Below are 26395 nucleotides of genomic sequence, written 5' to 3' on the forward strand. Positions count from 1 at the left end.
TTTCTTTCTTAATTGAAAAATTGAATGAGGTATTTTGTATTATAAGTAAATCCGTCCTCTATTTTTATTTTGCTTCCCTCTAAAGGAATAAAAGTCATGTCTTACAAAGCAGATAAAACACTAGCTGTGTGTCTGAGTGAAAATATATGATCATTTACATAATACATGAAACTAAAATTTTTGTATCAACAAAAATGAAAGGTAACAGAAGAACATGGAGAAATTTTTCTCCTATTCTGAATTCAAAACAAAATCCTAAATTGTGCCTATCTCTCTGAGTTTGGCAAAAACTAGCTCATACGATGTTGTCAATAAGCTAATCGTTGAAGGTTTGTTTATACGTTGTTTTTTCAATTCTAAGATATGTTAGAAAACAGTTTTTAAAAATAAAAACAATGAGGGGGGAAAAAAGAGTTTTTATGGTCCAAGATGGTGATTATCAAGGTGGAGGGAACAAGCCAGAAGAAGGGATGAAGAAGAGGCAAATGCATTGTTTCTTTTTTAGAATATTTTTTGTTGGAGTATAATTGCCTTACAATGTTGTGTTAGTTTCTGCTGAACAACAAAGTGAATCAGCTATATGTATACATGTGTCCCCCCCTTGTGAACCCCCCACCCCCGCCCCATCCCACTTGTCTAGGTCACCACAGAGCACCGGGCTGAGCTTCCTGCATTTCACAGCAGCTCCCCGCTGGCTGGCTGTTTCACACGTGGCAGTGTGTATATGTCAGTGCTACTCTCCCAGTTCATCTCAGCCTCCCTTCCCCCTCTTTGCCCGCATGTCCATTCTCTAAGACATATTAAGCGGCAACCAGCAGGTTATGACATGCTCTGCCTCTTTAGATTCACTCCTCTTACAAGTGGAACACACTTAACCTCTCCTGAAGGAATCCGATGCCAACGTCCCCTCCAATTCCAGTATCCGGCTCAAAGTCCAGCATGTCTGAGTGATATGAGTCTGGACAGGTCTGCAAAACTACAAAACAAATACAAATTACTTTCCCCCTCCTATTGTAGCTAATAGTGAAGTAGGAATTGGATTTCCCATTAGGAAAAGGGGGAAATTAGAAGTATTGATACATAGCCATCTCTGGTCCTTTGCAATTATCCAAACTAGCTTTGCAGTCATAGTTAGCTTGGAAATTGCTGTATATTTGGTTAAAGTTACTGCCTTACTTTGGGTAGCAGAAGTAGTGAGCTATTTTAACCCTGGGAAGCCTTACACTCTCAGTTTGCATTCTAGTTAAGAGTCAGATATGGTTGAGTTTATCAGAGCAATATTTCCTCCATCTCTGCTTGTACCCTGGCCAATTCTACCCTAAGTAAATACCTCACTTCTAAAACCTGTGATAGCAACAATAACAATAACAACATTTTGAATTCTTATTTTCCCTAAAGCCTTGAGGATAAGCAAGCAGATAAACTGCATTCCAAGAGAGTTTTGGGGATGGTGTTCCCAAATATTTATGATGATGTAAAGAAGGTCATGCAGTGGCCACAGGACTGGAAAAGGTCAGTTTTCATTCCAGTCCCAAAGAAAAGCAATGCCAAAGAATGCTCAAACTACTACACAATTGCATTCATCTCACACGCTAGTAAACTAATGCTCAAAATTCTCCAAGCCAGGCTTCAGCAGTACGTGAACCGTGAACTTCCTGATGTTCAAGCTGGTTTTAGAAAAAGCAGAGGAACCAGAGATAAAATGCCAACATCTGCTGGATCACAGAAAAAGCAAGAGAGTTCCAGAAAAACATCTATTTCTGCTTTATTGACTATGCCAAAGCCTTTGACTGTGGATCACAATAAACTGTGGAAAATTCTGAAAGAGATGGGAATACCAGACCACCTGATCTGCCTCTTGAGAAATCTGTATGCAGATCAGGAAGCAACAGTTAGAACTGGACACGGAACAACAGACTGGTTCCAAATAGGAAAAGGAGTACATCAAGGCTGTATATTGTCACCCTGCTTATTTAACTTACATGCAGAGTACATCATGAGAAACGCTAGGCTGGAAGAAATATAAGCTGGAATCAAGATTGCCGGGAGAAATATCAATAACCTCAGATATGCAGATGACACCACCCTTATGGCAGAAAGTGAAGAGGAACTAAAAAGCCTCTTGATGAAAGTGAAAGTGGAGAGTGAAAAAGTTGGCTTAAACCTCAACATTCAGAAAACAAAGATCATGGCATCCAGTCCCATCACTTCATGGGAAATAGATGGGGAAACAGTGGAAACAGTATCAGACTTTATTTTTCTGGGCTCCAAAATCACTACAGATGGTGACAGCAGCCATGAAATTAAAAGATGCTTGCTCCTTGGAAGGAAAGTTATGACCAACCTAGATAGCATATTCAAAAGCAGAGACATTACTTTGCCAACAAAGGTCCGTCTAGTCAAGGCTATGGTTTTTCCTGTGGTCATGTATGGATGTGAGAGTTGGACTGTGAAGATGGCTGAGCACGTAAGAATTGATGCTTTTGAACTGTGGTGTTGGAGAAGACTCTTGAGAATCTCTTGGACTGCAAAGAGATCCAACCAGTCCATTCTGAAGGAGATCAGCCCTGGGATTTCTTTGGAGGGAATGATGCTAAAGCTGAAATTCCAATACTTTGGCCACCTCATGCGAAGAGCTGACTCATTAGAAAAGACTCTGATGCTGGGGGGGATTGGGGACAGGAGGAGAAGGGGACGCCAGAGGATGAGATGGCTGGATGGCATCACTGACTCGATGGACATGAGTTTGTGTGAACTCTGGGAGTTGGTAATGGACAGGGAGGCCTGGCGTGCTGCGATTCATGGGGTCAAAAAGAGTCAGACACGACTGAGCGACTGAACTGAACTGAACTGAACTGAACTGAAAGAAGGTCACCAGCTTTCTAAACTGCAATGAGTTCTTGTACCTGGCTGCTTACACTAATCCAACACCACATGTTATTTACAGCATTCCATTTCTGATGAAAAAAAATTGAATTACTTAATCTTAGATTAAGTTACAAGTGACAGAAAATTTAAAAAAAAAATGGTGGACTAAACAAGGCAATCATTTATTTCTCATTTGTGATATATGGTTCAGGATTAATTGGATATTCCATAGGTTCCAGGACCCAGGCTTCTTCTATTTTGTTGCCATTGACTCCCAGTGCTCTAGATTTTGTTTACTGATACTTGGGGTACATTCTCACCTCCTTATCACAATGGCCAGAGACAGATGACCACACTTTACGGGCTTCCTAGTGGCTAGTCTTCCAGAAGTAATATTAATTGTACCAATAAGATGCACTTGTGGGAGGTTTGGAAAGTAGAAATCAGAAGAGGCTTTTTTTTAGCAGTTGGATTCTGGTCTTTTTTCTTTTTTTTTTTCCTGTTAATTTGAACTTTTTTATTTTCTATTAGAATATAGCTGATTAACAATATTGTGATAGTTTCAGGTGAATGGTGGATACTGTATCCATTCTCCCCCACACATGTACATATACATATATACTGGCTTCCCCGGTGGCTCAGTAGTAAAGAATCTGCCTGCAATGCAGGAGCCTCAGGAGACACAGGTTCAATCCCTGGGTCAGGAAGATCCCCTGGAGAAGGGCATGGCAACCCACTTCAGTATTCTTGCCTGGAGAATCCTATGGACAGAGGACCCTGGCGGGCTACAGTCCAGTGGGGTTGCAAAGAGTCAGACATGACTGATGTGACTTAGCATGCACTCATGCATACATATACACATACATATACATTTTCCCCATACAATATACATATATCCATTCTCCCCAAACTCCCCTCCCATCCAGGCTGCCACACAACATTAAGCAGAGTTCCCTGTGCTATCCAGTAGGTCCTTGTTGGTTACCCATTTTAAATATAGCAGTGTGTACACGTCCATCCCAAAATTCCTAACTATCCCTTTCTCCATCCTTCCACCCAGTGACCATAAGTTTGTTCTCTAAGTCTGTGAGTCTCTTTCTGTTTTGAAAGTAAGTTCATTTGTATCATTTCTTTTTAGATTCCTCATATAAGGGATGCCATATGATATCTCTCCTTCTCAGGCAGAGGTTATTTCACAAGAGTGGATACAGTGGTGGCTCTCAAACAATTTTCAAGGGATGTATTTGCAGAGGCCACATTCTAAAGACCACTGTTTAGTAGTATGGGCAGCCAAGATGATGGCAGAGAGCAGCAGTTGCAGTTGCCTGCCCTCTGCCTCAGAAGCACAATGACATAAATTTAAAACCACCTGTCCTCTGGTGCTTCTCTAACTTCACTCTGCCAATCCCCGTGCTCATTTTGTAAGCACTGAATTCACCGTGCTAAGTCCTTCTCTGGTTGGGATGCCTGGGGGGTGTTTCATGCAGCCAGCCTGCATGCTGGCTGATACAACTAGTGTGTTGTCCTTATCACATGCTAGAAGCTCACACAGACTCAGTACTCCCACCTGTGTATTGCCATCTGAAGAAAGGAAGGGAAGGAAAGGGAAAGCAGTTTCCTCTAAAGGGCACAACCTCTAAGTAGCACACATCACTTCCTCTAAGAAACACGAAACAGTCCAATGGCTCATCAAGCTACAAGGCAGACCAGAAGGGTAAATGCCAGCAGGACAAACACTGGATCAGCTAAAACCTAGAAAAGTTAATCGGTGAAAAGAAAAAGAGGAGAACTGGATACTGGGGCCAATTAGCAGTTTCCACCACAGATGTCCCCAATATACCACCTACTTTCAGCAATAAAGTCATTGTCATTTTAATTAAGGAAACACACTGAAAAAAATAAACAGAGTGAAAAAAAAGAAAAGACCATGCCAAGTTGCCAAGTGTCACCATTTCAGTAGTAGCCACCTAGACAAGAAACAGGAAAAGGTTATTTTGTCATAAATGTAATTCTACCAATAAAAGTTGTTATTGAATTCCTTTCTTCTACTCCCGGTCCACTGAGATCTACCACAGCCTTCTTCACACACACTCACACACATGCATTCAGTAAAGCAGTGCATTTCAGCTTTCTTCATTATGTTAGACCAGCTTCCTTTATGTCCCCAGAGCACTAACTCACCAAGGTCTTTGTAGTTTGAGTCACAAAATGTGGTACCACACACATTCAGATATTTTATTTTCTTAGGAGAGTTTTATTATGACCCTTAGTCATGACCTTTAGTAGTTCCTTTTTGTGGCCTCTCTTTTCAAATTATTCTGTTCAAGAAAGTCAGTCCCCAATTAGGAAACATTTCTCTTTGCTTCAGAGAAGGTGGTGGCATTTTCAAAGCTCTTGACTTGGTGCCGTAAAGAGTTTGGACAGAGAGCAGCGCTTGAATCCTGTAATTATACGGCATTTGGAGCACAGATTATGACAGGTGTGCTAGCAGCATCCAGTAATGAGAGAGTTGGCAAAACAGCTGACTTGTCACGAAATTCGTTGGTCAAAAAATAATCGTTAATAGTAATAACAACAGGTCTTTAGGCAAACTAGAATTTCAGTTCTGGCTCAAAATAATTTTCCCAGTCAGAATTTCAAACACGTTTTCTATGTGAGTTGCAGTGTTTTATCCAATCTTTTGGCTTTCAGTTCACCCAGAACATATATCGTATAAATCTGTCCTGTGTCTTACCACAGAAAGGATGATATTGTAGAACTGTAAAGATCACTTTGCTCAGCCTCGCTTTCAAGAAAGGGTTTTACCTCTAGTGACTGTTGTCCCACATTTCTCACCAAGACCACCCCCCACCCCTAGAATGGTGCCTCGGCTTGCCAGTAAAACTGGAATCACAAAACCTACTTCAAAAGGGGAGTCAAAAGGATTTACAACAAAGCTTGGAAAATATTGCATATTAAATCAATATTTGTTAAATCTGAACAAACTACTTAAGAGAGGGGAGTCTGGGTCCAAGCGAATGGCGCAGAGGACAGGAGTCCTGTGCCGCATAGTGAACCATCCCCTGGAGAACATCCTCTGAGGCCTTCAGCTTGGTTTTCCCTCTTCCTTATCAACAGCACAAGCTTTCCGTTCCTTTGATACTTCACTCATCAACCACTGCAGCACCTATTCATATTTCCCTTAGGCCCAAATTAAGCACTCAAATGAACAAGATATTGTCTACCAAGAGTATAAATCACTGATAGATTCTCAAAAGAATTTAGAAAACTGTATGAGTTCATTTTGAATAGACGTTCACTCTTGTTCAACCCATTCTAGGATGGTGACACTTTCTTGTTTAAATCCACTCTGTGTAAATGCCAAAGTCCTTGCAAAACATGGCTCCTTGATGCCTCCCTGACTTCTTTACCAGGCTTCCCTTGCCCTTCCTGCCTCAGCCCACTTCTCCCATCCCACCCCTCACCGGACTCCTTCTGGTGCTTCAACATACTGACTACACTCCCATCTCAAGAATTTTACTTTTGCTCTTCCCTTTGCTAGAACTCTCCTGTTCTGCTCCCCAGAGCTGCACGGTGGAGTCCCTCACCTTCTTCGCAGCTTTGATTACCACGAAGCTCGTCAAGCTACCCTATGAAACATGGAACCAAGCTATCCAAACCCCTGTTCATCTCCGGTACTCCTTATCACATACTATACAACAGTTTTTTTCTACAGCAATTATCAGCAGGCAAACTACATATTTACTTGCTTATTTGTTCATTCTCTGAAGAACCATTCTTACACCCTGTCACACAACAGGATGTAAGCTTCATGAGCACGCGAATTCTGGTCACTGGGGTATCCTATACCAGAAACTAAAAGAAAGCCTGGTGCATTGTAGGTGACCACACATATTTGTTGAATGAATAAACAGATGAATAAATAACTATATAATTATCTGACTCATGTTTAATCCTGCCAGTTTTCCTAGTTTGGGCAGGAGACTGCAATACATAGGGCTTGCCAGGTGGCTCAGTAGTAAAGAATCCTCCTGCAATGTGGGAGATGGTGGTGATGGGGGTTTGATCCTTGGGTACGGAGGAGGAAATGGCAACCCACTCCAGTATTCTTGCCTGGAAAAATCCATGGACAGAGGTGTCTGGCCGGCTATAATTGATACACAACCACTCCAATACTTAATAACTAAGCCAACAAATCTTGGTGAGTACAGTCCTTCACAGCACTGACCTAGTCACTGTGTCCAAGCTGTTCTCAATCTCCAGTGTGCCCCAAACTCACCTGACCTCTCTTTTTTTAATGAAGATTCTCATTCAATAAGCAGTTCTAATCACTCTGATAGAGGAGATATGGCCACTGCATTTTTATAAAGGCTACATTATATGCTTATAACATGTCTAAAAGAAGAATGTGTGCATGCTAAGTCACTTCAGTCATGTCTGACTCTTTGCGATACCATGGACTGTATCCCGCCAGGCTCCTCTGTCCATAAGATTCTCTAGGCAAAAATACTGGAGAGAGTTTTCATGCCCTCCTCCAGGGGATTTTCCCCACCCAGGGATCGAACCTGCATCTCCTATGTCTCCTGCATCGGCAGGTAAGTTCATTACCACGAGTGCCACCTGGGAAGCCCAAACAAAGAATATTTAAAGGGGGAAAAAAAAAAAAAGAAAGAAAGGAAAATACCTTACAGTCTATTTGGGGAGAAAAGGGGGTATTGATTTTATCTTTGTATACTCAACTCTGGCACAGTATCTAGAAAAAGTATGCACTCTAACTTTCTGTGTGCTGTGCTGTGCTTAGTAGCTCAGTTGTGTCCAACTCTTTGACTCCCCATAAGGATTCTCCAGGCAAGAATAACTGGAGTGGGTTGCCATGCCTTCCTCCAAGGGATCTTCCTGACCCAGGGATCAAATCCAAGTCTCCTGTGTTTCCTGCATTGCAGGTGGATTCCTTACCCACTGAGCCATGTGGGAAGCCCCAGTACATCTCTGCCACTCTAGAAAGTCTCATCAAAATGTCTCTTCAAAAGAATGTCAAGATCAAAACCATTTGGAGGGAAATTCAAATGACAGAGCAAAAGGGAAAAGCTGCCACTGTTGACTTCACTCTCTCCACTCCCCTAGGGACACGCTGACACGTTTAGAACTGTCAAAACATAGTAACTGTAGTACTTTTAGATTAATTCAGTGTATCTGTTGATGACTGCTGTGATGAGCAAATGTTTCAAATGGAGAAATACAGGAAAGAAATACATTATAAATATTTTATCTCCATCGCTGTTTTCAGTTTGGCATTTTATTTATAAAATCTTAGAGGCAATAATCATATATTTGGCAGATGCATTAGATACCATAAACACAAAACATTTCTTTACCAGACTCTGCATCTAAATTATACTGCAAATTAATTATGTTAGCAGTAAGAAAAGCCTTTTTCTGAGCAAAGAGGAGCATCTATAGACATACTTTTCTTTGAACTAACCAGTTTATGCATATATACATAAGGGAATTAATGAAAGCACCCTAGCCAAGGATTAATGGCACTTAGTCATTATCAACACCTTTTGTTCCAAAGGTGGAAAAACATTTTACCAACAAATTTGTTAATCCAAAAAACTGTCTTTTAAGGGAGAATGACTTTGTTCCCCATCTAACAGAAGCAGAAATCAAAGTCTAAAGAGGATGAAGTTTTGAGGAAAAGTCTCATAAATGAAAAATCTTCTTAGGTTATGTGTCTTCTACCTTGGTACCTGCATATCACTGGACTTCACTACTTCTGTGGTTCATTTTATAATGAGACTACATATACTGCAAAATGGTAAGTATTACTCAAATGAAAATACCGGTTCCTGAATCAAGCAAAGCCCTTGTTCAGCCAATATTTATGTTGTTTCTCTCCATTTCTAGAATTAAATGCAAAGAATTCACTTACTTTCAAGGAAATGAATTGAGCAAACTCTTCCAAGAAAAAATTTTCAGTTATACTCAAAACAACAGAGAACAGGTATTTACTAGAAATATCAGATGTATGTGCATCAGCTTTAAGTGTCTGAAAGACAGAAAGAGGCCACACAAAATCCTTTGTTAACAGAATGTATTTCTTTGTTAAAAAGCCCTTTGCCAATCTTCTAAACTGTGAATACACTGGTTGGATGACAGTTCTTTCTCACAGCCATCTGCTCCTCTGAGTCAGTCCTGTGGGAAATAGTTTATACTAAATTTGTCGCATCACACCTTATTTCCAGGTCATCAGAGTGACAGCAGTAGAATTCCAACTCTTTTGCTTATTCCATCTAACATGGAGATTAGCATACACCAGCAAATAAGTTTTGAAAGTTTAGGGACCACAATATGGTGGTTGTCTTTACAAGCGTGTGTCCGAGCCAACCTGACCAAGATTTCTACTGTCATTCCCACCAACAGATGTCATTCCTGACAATAAAATCCTTTCCAATGGCCTATACTTTTCTTTCTAGGACAACACTATGAGTAAGCTTTTGGGGAACTCACTTATCTCTTCCATCTACAATAGATGAATGGATTGAAAAAAATAGAAAGTGTTTGGTTACATACATCATACTATTTAAGCTGTATCCATGAGAATTCTTTTGGGTACAAGTTACTGAAGCCCAGTGCAATGAAATACAAATTATATCTTCAGTCTCTGAATGAGCAAGACTCATGTTTTCTATAGAAAGACAGCTTATCTCAGATGTCGAACTCTGGACCAATTAGCTGTGCCAGGGAACAAGTGAGAATACAGCCGCTCTGAAGAGCACACCACGATGGAGAGATATAGCCAGGGATGTAGGGAGATGCAGGAAAGCTAGGCAGTCGGTCCTGTAGGGGCCAATGATGTTTCCTTCTGTGATTTAACCTTTGATACTGGCTATAAAGGAATTCACTTCTGAAACAAGAAAGTGCAAAGCCTAATTCACAGTTCTAGCCATTTTAATAACTACTGTGTAATCTAACTAATCAAATCAGTCAGTTGACAATCTAAACATAACAGGATAAGCTCAAAATTCAGTGCCTGCCTCTACAGTGCTAAACTAAGTCTTTCTCCTCTAGATTTTGTTTATAGAGTGAAAGTATGCTCTAAATTCTTCTCTTTTTTAATAATTGCATTCTTTTTCTCTGTTGGACTGAATGTGGGATTACATCTTTTATTCAGTTTGAAACTGGTCTATTCTGGCTTCATGCTGCGTGCTAAGTCATTTCAGTCATGTCCAACTCTTTGCAACCCTATAGACTGTAGCCCACTAGGCTCCTCTGTCCATGGGATTCTCCAGATATGGATACTGGAGCGGGTTGTCATGTCCTCCTCCAGGTGATCTTCCCAACTCAGGGATCAAACCCCTGTCTCCTATGTCTCCTGCATTGGCAGGCGGGTTCTTTACCACTAGCGCCACCTATGGGAAGCCCAATATTCTGAATTCATACACAGTTAAAAGATGGTATTTAAACTACAAAGATTACATTATTAATTTAGCAGTTGAAGTTTTTTTCTAAAATATAGATGAGCACTACATTTTAATGTGAGCTCTGTTTTGAGTCAATTTTAGTATCAGAAGATAAATCATTTAATTCACCCAAATAAGGAATACACTCTGCTTCTTCAGTTCAGTTCAGTTCAGTCACTCAATCATGTCCGACTCTTTGAGATCCCATGGACTGCAGCATGCCAGGCCTCCCTGTCCATCACCAACTCCCAGAGTTTACTCAAACTCGTGTCCATTGAGTCGGTGATTCCATCCAACCATCTCATCCTCTGTCATCCCCTTCTCCTCTTGCCTTCAATCTTTCCCAGCATCAGGGTCTTTTCAAATGAGTCAGGTCTCCGCATCAGGTGGCCAAAGTATTGGAGTTTCAGCTTCAACATCAGCCCTTCCAATGAATATTCAGGACTGATTTCCTTTAGGACAGACTGGTTGGATCTCCTTGCCGTCCAAGGGACTCTCAAGAGTCTTCTCCAACACCACAGTTCAAAAGCACCAATTCTTCACTGCTCAGCTTTCTTTATAGTCCAACTCTGACATCCATACATGACCACTGGAAACACCATAGCCTTGACTGGACAGACTTTTGTTGGCAAAGTAAAGTCTCTGCTTTTTAATATGCTGTCTAGGTTGGTCATAACTTGTCTTCCAAGGAGTAAGTGTTTTTTTATTTCATGGCTGCATTCACCATCTGCAGCTTCTTACTTCTCATGTATCATTTCAAACTCTTCTCAATAAGAAATAATTGACCACTTTCTAACACCATACACAAAAATAAACTCAAAATGGATTAAAGATCTAAATGTAAGACCAGAAACTATAAAACTCCTAGAGGAGAACATAGGCAAAACACTCTCTGACATACATCACAGCAGGATCCTCTATGACCCACCTCCCAGAATATTGGAAATAAAAGCAAAAATAAACAAATGGGACCTAATTAACCTTAAAAGCTTCTGCACATCAAAGGAAACTATTAGCAAGGTGAAAAGACAGCCTTCAGAATGGGAGAAAATAATAGCAAATGAAGCAACTGACAAACAACTAATCTCAAAAATATACAAGCAACTCCTACAGCTCAACTCCAGAAAAATAAACGACCCAATCAAAAAATGGGCCAAAGAACTAAATAGACATTTCTCCAAAGAAGACATACAGATGGCTAACAAACACATGAAAAGATGCTCAACATCACTCATTATCAGAGAAATGCAAATCAAGACCACTATGAGGTACCATTTCACACCAGTCAGAATGGCTGTGATCCAAAAGTCTACAAATAATAAATGCTGGAGAGGGTGTGGAGAAAAGGGAACCCTCTTACACTGTTGCTGGGAATGCAAACTAGTACAGCCACTATGGAGAACAGTGTGGAGATTCCTTAAAAAACTGGAAATAGAACTGCCTTATGATCCAGCAATCCCACTGCTGGGCATACACACTGAGGAAACCAGAAGGGAAAGAGACATGTGTACCCCAATGTTCATCGCAGCACTGTTTATAATAGCCAGGACATGGAAGCAACCTAGATGTCCATCAGCAGATGAATGGATAAGAAAGCTGTGGTACATATACACAATGGAGTATTACTCAGCCATTAAAAAGAATACATTTGAATCAGTTCTAATGAGGTGGATGAAACTGGAGCCTGTTGTACAGAGTGAAGTAAGCCAGAAGGAAAAACATAAATACAATATACTAACGCATATATATGGAATTTAGAAAGATGGTAACAATAACCCTGTATATGAGACAGCAAAAGAGACACTGATGTATAGAACAGTCTTATGGACTCTGTGGGAGAGGGAGAGGGTGGGAAGATTTGGGAGAATGGCATTGAAACATGTAAAATACCATGTAAGAAACGAGTTGCCAGTCCAGGTTCGATGCACGATACTGGATGCTTGGGGCTAGTGCACTGGGACGACCCAGAGGGATGGTATGGGGAGGGAGGAGGGAGGAGGGTTCAGGATGGGGAACACATGTATACCTGTGGCAGATTCATTTTGATATTTGGCAAAACTAATACAATTATGTAAAGTTTAAAAATAAAATAAAATAAAATAAAAAAAAGAAATAATTGACCAAATGCAATTTTTTATCATTTTAAATATATCTTAATATGCTTAATATGTAAATATAATTCTGTAATATATTTTATTGCAATACCATATTATATATTTATATATAATATTCATGAAATGTGTTATTATTATGTTAAATGATTTCCTAAAGAACAGTATGTTTTGGGGAAAATCTTGGTAAGGATCCATAATTAAGAATTAAAATGAAACTATACAGAAAATATGTTCTATAATATCACTATTCTTTTGCTTTTTATGTTCCTACTGAGATTAATTTCTCCATACCCTATATTTTCATTCTAACTACAAAAAAGCCTGGAATCAGCACTATCACTTCATCATTCTGTTATTTCCTTAAACTTTCACATAAAGGTCCACAACTCATTTTCATATATAATTCTGTTTTTACAAATACTTAATTTTTTAATAGTATAGTTACTTTTTAAACAGACAAACCAAGCACCAAGAGACCTAAGCTCTAAAGCTAGCTCCACCTGTAACTCATTTTGTGGCATTGATCAAATCACTTAACCTCTTTAGAATCATTTTAAAATAAAGATGTTAAACATTCCCTCAAGCTTGAAGACTACAATTATCAAATTTTATATTCACAAAATGCTAATCATCCTTAGAGACACTGTTTAATGGAAATGCTACATAATAACTGGTAAAATTATTGAGAAACTCTTTTTGTAATGCCATCATGCTTCTCCACACTCTAGAGAATGATGTATCTAGTTAATTTGAACATGCAGAAGCAGATATGAACCAAGAAGTATCATCACAGAAATAAATAGATCAGGAACCATCTTTTGTAAAGAGCTTAAGACTGACCATCTATCATCAATTTCCCGTAATTGCACTTTATCAAAAACAAAACACCAATAACTTATTTTAAAAACTTAGTAGCCTTCCAAAATGTATAAAACTAAGTAAAAAAAACTCCTTAAGGGCATGGATAAACTCACTGATGGTTACCACTTATTGTTTACTCTGTAACACTTTGCTGAACCTTTGACCTCTATGACCATATGTAGTTCTTAAACTTCCCCTTATAAGAGGTCACTTGATTTCCTTTTTAGGGAAGCTTGAAGTTAAAACTATTTTCCAAAGCTGTTAAATGTTGGGAGTTGAGACAACACTGTCAGATTCCAAGGCTCATGTTCTTATCATTTCTGCTACATTGTGTCACTTCACTTCATAACAATGCATATTATTTGCAAATACCATCCCCAAAGTACAGAAAAGACTACTTGGATACATTTCTTTTGGCTTTTTAGAAACAGGCAAACCTATATACTGATTAATATATATAGCAAACTGCACGATACCAACAGAATACACAGACTCTATATTTAATTTTTGAATATCCAAAACATTCAGAAAATAATGAAAAAGACACCCATGAACTTACCACCTAAATTTATGAAACAAATGGAAATACCATATTTACTTCTGATTTTTTTAAAGAAATAAGAATGAGTCATAGTTGTGGAAAAGTAATTTAGACAAAGGTTAAGTGTCTGCAGGTAAGTGTCAGTATTGAGTCAGTTGCTTAAATTATCACATTCAGAATGTACCAAAAAAGTGAAAAGTCTCTTCTCTGTTGTTTGTTTCCCTTAACTGGGCTAAAAATCAATGTTGTTGTTGTTGTTGTTTTCCAGAAGTAAATTTTCATTTGATACCTATTTATTTCTAAAAATGGAATCACAAGAAAGTTCTACCTTTAGAAAGTCAAAATATCTGGTGCTTAGATGGAAATATCTTTTCCTAGGATGTCTAGACTAATAAACATAGCATATTATCTTATTGCCACAGGATAAGTTGCTTACTGAGAAGGTAAACTCTTTTTTTATTTGATGACAATATAAGTTGATGTTTAATTTGTTTGACAGATTCCTCATATCTTCCTCATGAAATTAGAATGGAGTTGATGACAGAAACTATGAGAGCCAGATTATTTAAATATCACCCAAAGTTTATAATATAAAATAAGTTTGGGGAAAAGAGTCCAGCTTTGTTATAGGAGGCTTTACATCATGTCATACTATGAAGATATTGACTGTATTATTCATAAACCATTTTATCATACTTTTGTATATGAACTACTCCACAGCCTTTTATAGAAATGTTTAATACTTGATTTTACATATTTCTTGGTGACTTATTTACAATAATTAAAAACTTATTAAAATGTAAAAATTATCTAAGACTGTAAATCTTCCTATTAGTGTTCATTACTACTTCTGGTCATAATAATACTCTCAATAAAGATTAACATTCATTTATAAAAAGCATAGGTACAATTAAAACCCCTCTCGCTCTCAGTCCTTTCTCCCTGGAAGTAATAACTGCCCTAACATTTGTGTTATCATTTTCATGCATATTCTTATACTTTTACCACAAAGGTACATGAGACATTGTAAAATAGTTTGTGTTGTTTTATGTATATTCATAAATATAATCACATTATATGTTTCAGTTTGCAACTTGCTTTTCTCATTCAACATTATCCTTTTAAGACTTATCCATGTTGATACCTATAATAACATGTTTACTTTCCACTAGACTTCTACATTCTTGCCTTCAGTGATTTCTTGATGTGCTGATTTTATCTATTCAATATACTTTGTATAGTAAATTGAAAATCACTAATATGCTACTTAATCTCTGGGGACAGTAATGTTTAGCTTGGAAAAACACCCTCTTTAGAAGAAACAAAATAATTTTGCTCACCCAGTTTGCAAAAAGTTACTTTTTGGGTGTACCTTACTTGCTTGTAGAGATGAAATCACCCGTTTAGTAACTATAAGCCATTAACAACAGCTGACTTAATTTGAATTATAAAGTAAAAATGTTCTTCCCTGTAAGCTAAAGTCCAGATGTTGCAAGTGAAAGTGAAGTCGCTCAGTCCTGTTCGACTCTTTGCGACCCCATGGACTGTAGCCTACCAGGCTCCTCTGTCCATGGGATTTTCCAGGCAATAGTACTGGAGTGGATTGCCATTTCCTTCTCCGGGATCTTCCCAACCCAGGGATCGAACCCAGGTCCCCCACGTTGTAGACAGACACTTTACCGTGTCAATTTGTGATAGTTGCAAGTAGATTGGAAAGTAAGTCATGAGGGTCAGCCACAGAGTTCTCAAATAAAGAAGGAGAGGTACTAGAGGGGAAATATGAGAGAAAATACAAGATTAAGAGAAAAATGCATTTACTGGAACTGATCAGGTTACCCACTCTGATTGGGGTTCAGTATTGAAATTGTGTTCATTTTGCCCTGAGTCACTTTCCCTTATCTACCACTGAGGCATCATTTTAGTTTGCTTAGTACTTCCTGTCCTTTATCATTACAATCAACTGACCAAACACTTCCAGCAATCTCTTCAGTTCTCTCTCTCCTCCTTGAACTTCATAAAACCTCTTACACCACAAATATGAAACGCAATCAGCTTCTGTCATTTGTGTTTCCTATTTGCACAGGAAGTGCAGTCCAAACTAAAGTTGGCTTTACTTTGTAATCGGGTTCCTTTAATAGCTTTTTTTTTTTTTTTAATAAAACAAATTCCATTCTACCTATAATTTTCAGATTGCATCTTGCTTGAAGATGAGGTGGTTGATGTGGACAAAAGAATTCCATATAAGTAAAGCGGTCTCATTCCTGGAGCTATATTGTCACTGACCAAAGATAAACAGCCAATGAACAGGAAAATTGAAATTAAGGAAATCATTCATTGGGGTGCCAATTTTATTGTGTAAGATTGTAAGATTAAAAAATTATTGTTTATTAGCCTACTGAAGTGCCTTGGTTTTTCTGAAAACTGTTACTCCTTGAAATTACTGACCTTAGCATAGAGTAGACACATTTACCAAATCAATAGTTCTCGTTTTCATACCGTTCTTAATGGTCTACAATAAGTTTTCAAATCACAATATTATTTGATCCTTAGAACCATCAGAAGACATAAGTTGAAAACATAGTCTTAATAATTTATAGGGGAGTAAATTGTTTTTTAGGAAATCAACCCTGAATACTCATCAGAAGGGGTGATGCTAAAACTGAAGCTCCAATACTTTGGCCACCTGATGGCCAAAGAAGAGCTGACTCTTTGGAAAAGACCCTGATGCTGGGAAGGATTGACAGCAGGAGAAGAAGGGGACGACAGAGGATGAGATGGTTGGATAGTTAAATGACTCAATGGACATGAATTTGAGCAAACACCAGGAGATAGTGAAGGACAGGGAAGGCTGGTGTGCTGCAGTCCACGGGGTCGCAAAGAGTTAGACTTAGCGACTGAACAACAAATTATTTTTAATCATATCCAGTTGACTGGCAGGTCCCAGAGCAAGTAGGAGAACAAGCAGTGAAAATCAGGGCTGCTGACACCTAGTAAACAACATAAAGGATCTTTTTAAAGATTTTTTTCATGTCATTTGTTTCGCCATCTGTTTTGGTTTGCTTGGGCTGTCAATATTTCACTTTAGGTTCTTCCAAGTACTACCATAAAAAACTAAAAAGACACAGTAGTGACTCACATTCCAGACACACTCAGTAAATACTGCTTAAACAAGTGAGTGAATAAATGAATTCTCGTATAAGTAAGCAGATGTTCTAATTGCCAAAAAAAGCATTAAACACTATGCCTCTTTTTGAAGTTTCTAATAATTATTATTTGGCAAGTTCCTTAGTAAGAAAAATGTCTCCATTTACAAGGTGATGGGCATGTTACATTTTTTTTTCCCTTGCTAGACTCCAGCAATTCAAAAACATTTGATTTTCAGGTAAGCTTGTCCTATAGAATCAGCTACAAGCAAATCATTTTCCAACCAATTCATTCACATTTCCAAAGGAAATATTATCTCTCCTGGGCAAGCAATAAAAGCAGCAGACAGTGCAACAGCGGCAGGAGACACTCTTCACAGATAATATGTGGTGTCTGATCAAGTGGTATCGCCAAACAAAGACAGATGGAAATTGATTAATTTTAGTACTATTCAATACATTATGGCAGTGTGGTCACTGTGGACTTCGCACAAACATTGCTTCTTTCTAAATTATCAATTATTCACATTTTTCAGTTTTAAGAGATAAATAGCAGGCTTTTTTCATTTTTTAAATGGCCTTATTCCTTAAATGCTAAACATTTAACACGTAAGGATTAAGGAAAAATGTTTCAATTTTCGGTACTTGGAAATTTGTTAGTTGTTTTCGATACATCATGCTAATTCACACTATAAATCTTCCAGGTGGATATTATTTTGCTGCTAAACATATAGGGGAATTAAGACTAAAAGACATTGTAAGTCTGAACACCCAGTTATTTGGACCAAGGTTATCTCCATCCAAAGTCTATGGTCTTCTAAAAACGTGGGCTGGATCCACTTTCCTGGCATATTATTGGTCAGCCTGCGGACCACGTGAGCACTCAGTGTTTTCTCACCTCCAGGATCATGAGTTCTCACTCAGTCCTACACTACGGAAACAAGCAAGTTCTCATCGTGGTTAGCATTCTCCACTGAAGAGGCCTGAGCCTCTGAGATCCAGGCAAAACCTCCATGAGTTACTCCTGAAAGAACACAAGCACCTATATACACATTTTCAACACCTGAAATCTATTTTTCCACAGGCAAGACTGAGATTAGATGTTTAGTAACAAGTTCCCTGCCGTTGCTGCTGTTGCTAAGTCGCTTCAGTTGTGTCCGACTCTGTGCGACCCCATAGACCGCAGCCCACCAGGCTCCCCCGTCCCTGAAACTCTCCGGGCAAGAACACTGGAGTGGGTTGCCATTGCCTTCTCCAATGCATGAAAGTGAAAAGTGAAAGTGAAGTCGCTCAGTTGTGCCTGACTCTTCGCCACCCCATGGACTGCAACCTACCAGGCTCCTCCATCCATGGGATTTTCCAGGCAAGAGTACAAGTTCCCTACATCCTCCCATTTCCTTAATTTCTACTCCTTCTTTGCCACTAAAGGCTGCAACTGATATTTACTTTAACTGGATTTTATGCATTGCTAAGGAAAGCAGAAAGAAAGTCAGGTTGATTTGCCTGGATTTTCTTGTCTGACACTTTGGAGTCACAACTCCTTTTGAGAACAGAGGATTATTAATTTTCTACCCCCTCTTTAAATGTACATTCACAAATATTCAGGCAACTTCAAATATAATTTCAAAGAGAGAACTAAAGTAATCCCATTTTGCTTCAGATGGACTTTCTTTTCACACTTCTTAGAAATACTATGGATCCTAGATGTCAAGAAATAAGAAGAAATTAAATTTGGAGGGACATCACACACAATTGGAGAACTGTCCAGACAACTTGGGACTTTAGAACTCAATAAATAAATTCATTTGTGGAGATATTTTGCTGACAGATCATTAGAAAATGCTGTTTCCTTAGGGGAAGTCAAATTCTTTTACAGCAAAATTATAATTCTCAGTACTTAATAGTCATGTGAAAAATAATGTCAAAGTACTATTTCGATTGAAATTTTCACTTTCAACTGGTTTATATGATGCTGTATAGAAAATCTAAGTTGCTAGGTTTTAGATAAATATAATAAGCAAACTTGTTTATATATTAAATAGCACTGTCAAAATGTCGAAGTTCAGTATTTCTGAAAAGGAAAGCACACATTAGGCTTTAGAAGTGTAGAGACATTCACAAGTAACATAGTCAAGAAGGTGGTTGCTTCACTTCTATAATGCATTGTAAAATAAAGTAAAAAATATAATTCTCAGAAGAGACAAAACATTATGCCTACATTTCAATGTAAAATTTAGTTCAAGATCATTTATTCTTAAATGAACAGACAGTTCTCTAGTCAAAGTAAATACTTCTGGTAAGGCATCATGTTTCTTGAAAATATCACAGAAGAACTAATATACTAGAGAGATACGCTTGGGGATTTAAGCTTGATGACTGTGTGTGTGCTCAGTCGCACGCACAGGCTTGTCTATCCATGGGATTCTCCAGGCAAGAATACTGACGTGGGTTGCCGTTCCCTTTTCCAGGGGATCTTCCTGACCCAAGGACTGAACCCAAGTTTCCTACATTGTAGGCAGATTCTTTACCATCTGCGCCACCAGGGAAACCCCTTTAAGTTTCATAAAACATCTTAAATGATTGCGCATGCAGATCCTTACTCATGAGAAGTTTTTAACTGCTTTTGCAATGCAACCCTCTCTAAAAAGAGTCACTGGAGATAAATGTTTATAAGTAGGATTACACTCAACATGAATTACACATGAAAGAAAGACTACCATGGGTAAATTTCATTAGAAAAGAACCAAAAGAATAGGCAGAGGAACGGGTCACTTGGAAAGAAATGGCATCACACACAGATCTGTTATTTGTGGAATCGATTTCCCCAGGCTTTGGGGAGCCTCGTGCTGTGTGTCAGCATTCATTGCTTAGGTTCATTTTGACTAGCTCTTCCATAAAAGTGTGGGTCCTTTCATTTCATTGGAACAAACAACCTTCTCTTTTAAAAGGACTTTATTAGCCCATGGTGGCAAGGCAGTCTACTGCTTCAGCTCCATAGGTTTTTTTCAGACAAGGTATATGCCCTCAGGAAAGCAGATCGTGATAGTCAAAGTCGTTCAGTCGTGTCTGACTCTGCGACCCCATGGACAATACAGTCCATGGAATTCTCCAGGCCAGAATGCTGGAGTGGGTAGCCTTTCCCTTCTCCAGGGGATCTTCCAAACCCAGGTCTCCTGCATTGCAGGCAGATTCTTTACCAGCTGAGCCACAAGGGAAGCTCTAGGAAAGCAGAAATGGACTAGAATTGTAAGAATGCTGCTGCTAAGTCGCTTCAGTCGTGTCCGACTCTATGCGACCCCAGAGACAGCAGCCCACCAGGCTCCCCCATCCCTGGGATTCTCCAGGCAAGAACACTGGAGTGGGTTGCCATTTCCTTCTCCAATGCATGCAAGTGAAAAGTCAAAGTGAAGTCACTCAGTCGTGTCCAAGTCACTCAGTCGTGTCCGACTCTTAGTGACCCCATGGACTGCAGCCTACCAGGCTCCTCCTTCCATGGGATTTTCCAGGCAAGAATACTGGAGTGGGTTGCCATTGCCTTTATCTATGTCCAAATTGAGTTATATGTTAATCTCACTGAAAGAAGAGAAAGAGAAACAAAGGAGAACTCTCAAGATGGCCTCTCTGAAAGAAGATTCAGCATCTGAAGTTTGGAGTGTATCTCCAGACTTGGGGGTCTAGTGGCCCTAAAGCACAGAAGTTTTAAAGTGGCACAGAAGTTGTCAACCCATCCACCAGTTGGCAATATAGGCTGGAATATCACACACCCCACTCTTCTTGGTCCTATTCAAGGCTCACTGAGCATGCTTCTGATCATAATTTGCCCTTTTGAGAAAACTGGCCACAGGCAGAAAATATATTGATATGCAAACATTTTTGGATCCTCTCAACATGTTCACTTCTCAGTGTAAATTAATAGATTGGCTTTATGGTTTTTATTCATCAATCTCTATTAGTTTGTTCTGTGTAAGTCAGCTGCCTGAGGCAAATTTGTTCCTGATCCATTGACAAATTATATTTTTAAGCTTGTGTGATATTTTTAAGCCAGGGAACTTGACCTGTGTGCTTTTTCCATTCAAGAAGGCAATGGCCCTAGTTGTTTTATATCCAATCTGCTATTTCTTCAGTCTCCTGTCTTTATAGTTTTGACTAAGGGTATATCTTTACATATGCTTCTGGGTGCACAGCTTCACAAGCAATGTGATGAAGCCAGTGTTACAGTGTTCAGGCTACAGATGCTGCTGTCAGGATGGACAGCTGGAATGCAGTAGGAATGCTCTTGCCAGTTGCCATCAGCTACATTCTGCTTCCTTCATTTATCCTAGAATGTGATGTTATTGATACTGTTTTCTATGATATGAAAAACATCAGGAAGCACTTACTTAAACTACTCCACTGCTCAATCATTTAATCAATCCACATTGTTTTCATCATCAGATAATAAACAAATCATGACCTCCAAGTCTTGTCATAAGTTTTTCCTTTTCCGCTTATCTTGTTATGTTTGTTATATTTGCACGCTCAGTTATATCCAACTCTTTGCAATCCTATGATTCTTCAGGCAAGAATACTGGAGTGGGTTGACATTTCCTTCTGCAGGGGATCTTCCAACCCAGGGATCAAACCTGAGTCTCATGTCTCCTGCATTGGCAGGTGGGTTCTTTACCACCAGTGCCACCTGGGAAGCTCTTCTTGTTATCTCTTGTCAAAACTTAACCACACCTCTTCATCCTTGTCAGTTAAGTCCATCTATCATTTAATAGGTTCCCTCTCTCCCTAACTCTCATCCTGATGGCAACCATAAATAGCCACTCTACTGGGACCACTAACTGAGAAGCTCTCCTTATTGAACCTAAACCAGAGGCAAATTGGCACCATAAGTAGCCAGTTTGATCGTCTGCTGTACAGCAACTTTTGTTCTCCAACCCTTCCACGGTAGCTTATATAAGCACATCCTACCTATCCAAAAACCCATATCTTTCATGCTCCCTTGCAGTTACGTGTGGCACTTCAAAGTTTAAGCTGAGGCCATACTTTACCTCCTGAAAATTAAGCACACCCTGGGGATATCACTGTGTCTCACAACTTTACAAAAATTCAAATATTTTCAAAATTCAAGTTTTTTTCTTCAAAATATAGACTGTACTTTTCCTAAGTAAACCGGTAAATGTGCTTAGTCGCTCAGTTGTGTCTGACTCTTTGCAACCCCATGGACTGCAGTCCACCAAGCTCTTCTTGGCTTCTCTGGAAATCTCAGACAGTACTTTTCCATACCTTATTACAATCTTAAAGTTGTTCCTTGTAATTTGACTGCATGAACCCTTTACCTACACTGCATGCAAGCGTGCATGCTAAGTCGCTTCAGTTGTGTCCAACTCTTTGTGATCCTATGGACTACAGCCCACCAGGCTCCTCTGTCCATGTGATTTTCCAGGCAAGAATAGTGGCGTGGCGTGCCCTCCTCCAAGGGATCTTCCAGACCCAGGGATCAAACCCACATCTCTTATCTCCTGTATTGGTAGGTGGGTTCTTTACCACTAGCACCACCTGGGAAGCCTTTTACCTACATTATCTCATTTCAAAGTATAAAATTGTTGTCTAGTGAATAGTGGCAAGAATTGTGAAGTTTTGAGATTTTACTCTACATTCAGGTTAATGAATTAGCCTGATGCAGTGTCAAAGATGCTGGCAGAAAACATGAGTTTCCTGGGTCAGAAACAAAGAACTTTATTAGTCTTGGCATAGCAAGCAGCATGAGCTGCTTGCTATGAGTTCACATTAGTTCTTCGATCCCCAAGGTCTCAAGGGCAATATGGAGGGGCCCAGGTCTATGCTGTGTACACCGTGGGTTTCTGTCATTGAATTTAGGAAACCCCTAATCTTTTACAATGAGCTAGCAGCAAACCCACACTTCGCCCCGGAAGAAGACATTAACTTTGTTTTACAGGAGAGGAGGGAAATCCTCCCTTTGCTAGAGAAGGAGACAGTCTCTCTCACGGGCTGTCTGTTAAACAAACATCCTTGAAAAGAATTGGAAAGTAAGAAGCCTTCAGTGATTCTGCTCTCAACAGTTATAGATGCGTGGAGAATTGTCACCTAAAAAAAAAAAATGACAATGGTCAGACTTTAGCATAGGCTGTATGAAGAAAGGACTGAAAATATTAGATTGAAGTAACTTCTTCCCTTCCTCCTCCTCACCTATCCCCTGCCCAGGACCAAAGAAAAGAACAAGGGTAGTATTAATGATATTTAAGGGAAAACAAACTGTTTGCACAGCCAAAGTGGATAGAAACATCAGGTAATTATCGAGTGAACTTGGGTTAAGAAGTCAGTTATGTGTGCTCTGAAAGATGAACTCCATTGCATTATGCAGCAATCCTGTCCTTCATGCCTCAGTCTCTGGCAGTGCAGAGGACAAGGATTTGAAAGTGGTGCTGGGAATAAGAGGGTCTGTCCAGACACTTGAATAGAGCTGGCTGGTGAAAGATGAGGGTAGGTAACCAACTTGGGCACCCCAGAGAAACAAATTATTTCAAAAGAGGAATCTTATTTTTTGCCATTTTGTGATTTTTTTTTCCTTTTTATGCTCTTCTCTTTTCTCCTCCTCTAGCTTATCCACAAGCTGACAGCACTCACTACACAACCAGTATGATTTTAAATGTATGAATCTGAACTTATTTAATACAATGTCAGAAAGGTAGATTCTAGCATTGTCTTCCTTTTATAGAAGAGGAAAATGAGGCATTAAAAAGATTCAGTATCTTCTCCAAAATCACACAGCTAAGTACACTGCATACTGCTGCTGCTGCTGAGTCACTTCAGTCGTGTCCAACTCTGTGGGACCCCATAGATTGCAGCCCACCAGGCTCCCGCATCCCTGGGATTCTCCAGGCAAGAACACTGGAGTGGGTTGCCATTTCCTTCTCCAATGCATGAAAGTGAAAAGTGAAAGTGAAGTCGCTCAGTCATGTCCTACTATTAGCGACCCCATGGACTGCAGCCCACCAGGCTCCTCTGCCCATGGGATTTTCCAGGCAAGAGTACTGGAGTGGGGTGCCATTGCCTTCTCTGAGTACACTGCATAGTCAGCATTTAAATGTAGAAAGTCTGATGCCAAAGCCCATGCTCACAACCAGAGGACATCACTTCTCAGTTTTAGAACCCCATTACCAACAAAGGTCCATCTAGTCAAGGCTATGGTTTTTCCAGTGGTCATGTATGGATGTGAGAGTTGGACTGTGAAGAAAGCTGAGCACCAAAGAACTGATGCTTCTGAACTGTGGTTTTGGAGAAGACTCTTGAGAGTCCCTTGGACTGCAAGAATATCTAACCAGTCCCTCCTAAAGGAGATCAGTTCTGGGTATTCATTGAAAGGACTGATGCTGAGGCTGAAACTCCAATACTTTGGCCACTTCGTGCAAAGAGTTGACTCATTGGAAAAGACCCTGATGCTGGGAGGGATTGGGGGCAGGAGGAGAGGGGACAACAGAGGATGAGATGGCTGGATGGCATCCCTGGCTCAATGGACATGAGTTTGAGTAAACTCCGGGAGTTGGTGATGGACAGGGAGGCCTGGCGTGCTGCGATTCGTGGGGTTGCAAAGAGTGGAACATGACTGAGTGACTGAACTGAACTGAACTGTATTATTCTCATAGCCTTCTCCATGCACAAAGAATAATATACAAAGACAGAGATACCCATGTAGGAATTTATGAAACTTGGGATGCTTGTTTCCCGAAGTTGAGGTTATTATGCCATCTTATTTATGTTTTCTTTCTCTTCTTATTTAAAAATCTTCCAAGGTTAACTGACAAGATCCAATCTACACTTCCTAATGAAATGTGATATTCGCTGCAAGAATGTACCGTAATCTATATAATCATTACTCTATTCATGTGCATCCACCTTGTTCCAGTTTGTTTCTGTTACAAATATCCCAGCAGTAAACTGCTTTTACATAAATCTTTACAGACCCATGCTTTTATTTCTTTGGGCTCAATTCCCAGGAGTAGATCTTCTAATTACAGGATATGTGTATCCTATGCAGGAGACACAAAAAATGAAGGTTCAATCCTTGGCTCGGGAAGATCCCCTGGAGGAGGACATGGCAACCCACTCCAGTATTCTTGCCTGGAGAATCCCATGGACAGAGGAGCCTGACGGGCTACAGTCCACATGGTCACAGCTGTCGGACACAACTGAAATGACTTTGCAGACAATGCCAGATCAACTTCTGAGTCTCGTTTCACCAATAAGACGTGAGAGTACACTGTGTCCACATCTCCATCAGGGTATATGTAACTGCTTCTTTTAAATGCAACACTCTGGCGGTTTAAAGTGATTTCTCACTATTTAATTTGCATGTACCACATGGTGAACTTCAAATTCTTAACAAATGTAACTGACCATTTGGATCTTTTCTTCTATACATTCAAATCTTTTTTGTTCACTGTTAATAGGGGATTTTTAAAACTAGGCTTAAATTGTTACACTGAACATTTTTAATAGGGTTAGTTTTTAATAGGAGTTTTAAAATAGGATTCTTTCAATAAAGAGCCCTATTTATTATGAAGACTTCTTTATTGTTGATATTAGTCATCATTTCTTCATTTTCATTTTAATCTTTCCCAAAATCTTTCTATTGAAATTATTTATGGCAACTTTTTTATAAAAGATTTTCATTTATAAATATTTGAATACATTTCTATTGTCTTTCATACATTCTGAATATCATATGTCTAATAAGACCTCTCCAGTCTCTAACTTTTACATGAGCTAATCTACATTTTCTTCTAAGATTTTTAATGTTTAAAGTTTTAATCTATGAAGTCTATCTGTATATAAGATGTGAGGTAGGCTTCTAAGCTTATATTCTTCTAAATGGATAGCCAGGTTGCTAGAATCTTTTAAGTAAACCGTGATTTTCCTATAAAATTAAATTTTGTCACATACTAAATTCTCCTGCTTGGTGGGATATATTTTGGACACTATTCCACTTCTTTGGTCTATCTGTACTTTTTGTGCCAAATAACACTGCAATCAACAGTTATTTAAAGACTAAATGAGAGGATAAAGGAAATAAGCTGAAAGTTTTACAAACCAGTGAAAAGAAAGAAAAAGAGAAAACAGAGCAGCATATATAATAAAGCAAAATCAGATAGAAGTCTGTTGTCAGACTAAATGTGAGAGTTTCTCTCTTTCAAGCTGTGTTGCTATTGTTTCCAGTGTGGCTAACTCAAGTCAGCAAATCACTTGGAGAGTAACATTAAGTATTTAACTATTTTATATCATTAACAGTTGATAATTTTTTACAAAAACATGGTTTATCAGGGCTGCTTTGATGTATTTTTTTGGAAAAATCAACATTACAGTAAAGCAAATCTTTTTTTTAGACTGAAGATACTGAAC

At 39.1% G+C, this 26395-nt stretch overlaps 1 pseudogene; it reads left to right on the forward strand.

The window, feature by feature from the left end:
• Positions 1–5885: 5885 nt before the first annotated feature.
• Positions 5886–26395, forward strand: part of LOC133246737 (small ribosomal subunit protein eS24-like) — a 120301-nt pseudogene continuing 99791 nt past the window's right edge.

Source organism: Bos javanicus, chromosome 4 (genome assembly GCF_032452875.1).
Source record: "Bos javanicus breed banteng chromosome 4, ARS-OSU_banteng_1.0, whole genome shotgun sequence".
NCBI lineage: Eukaryota > Metazoa > Chordata > Mammalia > Artiodactyla > Bovidae > Bos > Bos javanicus.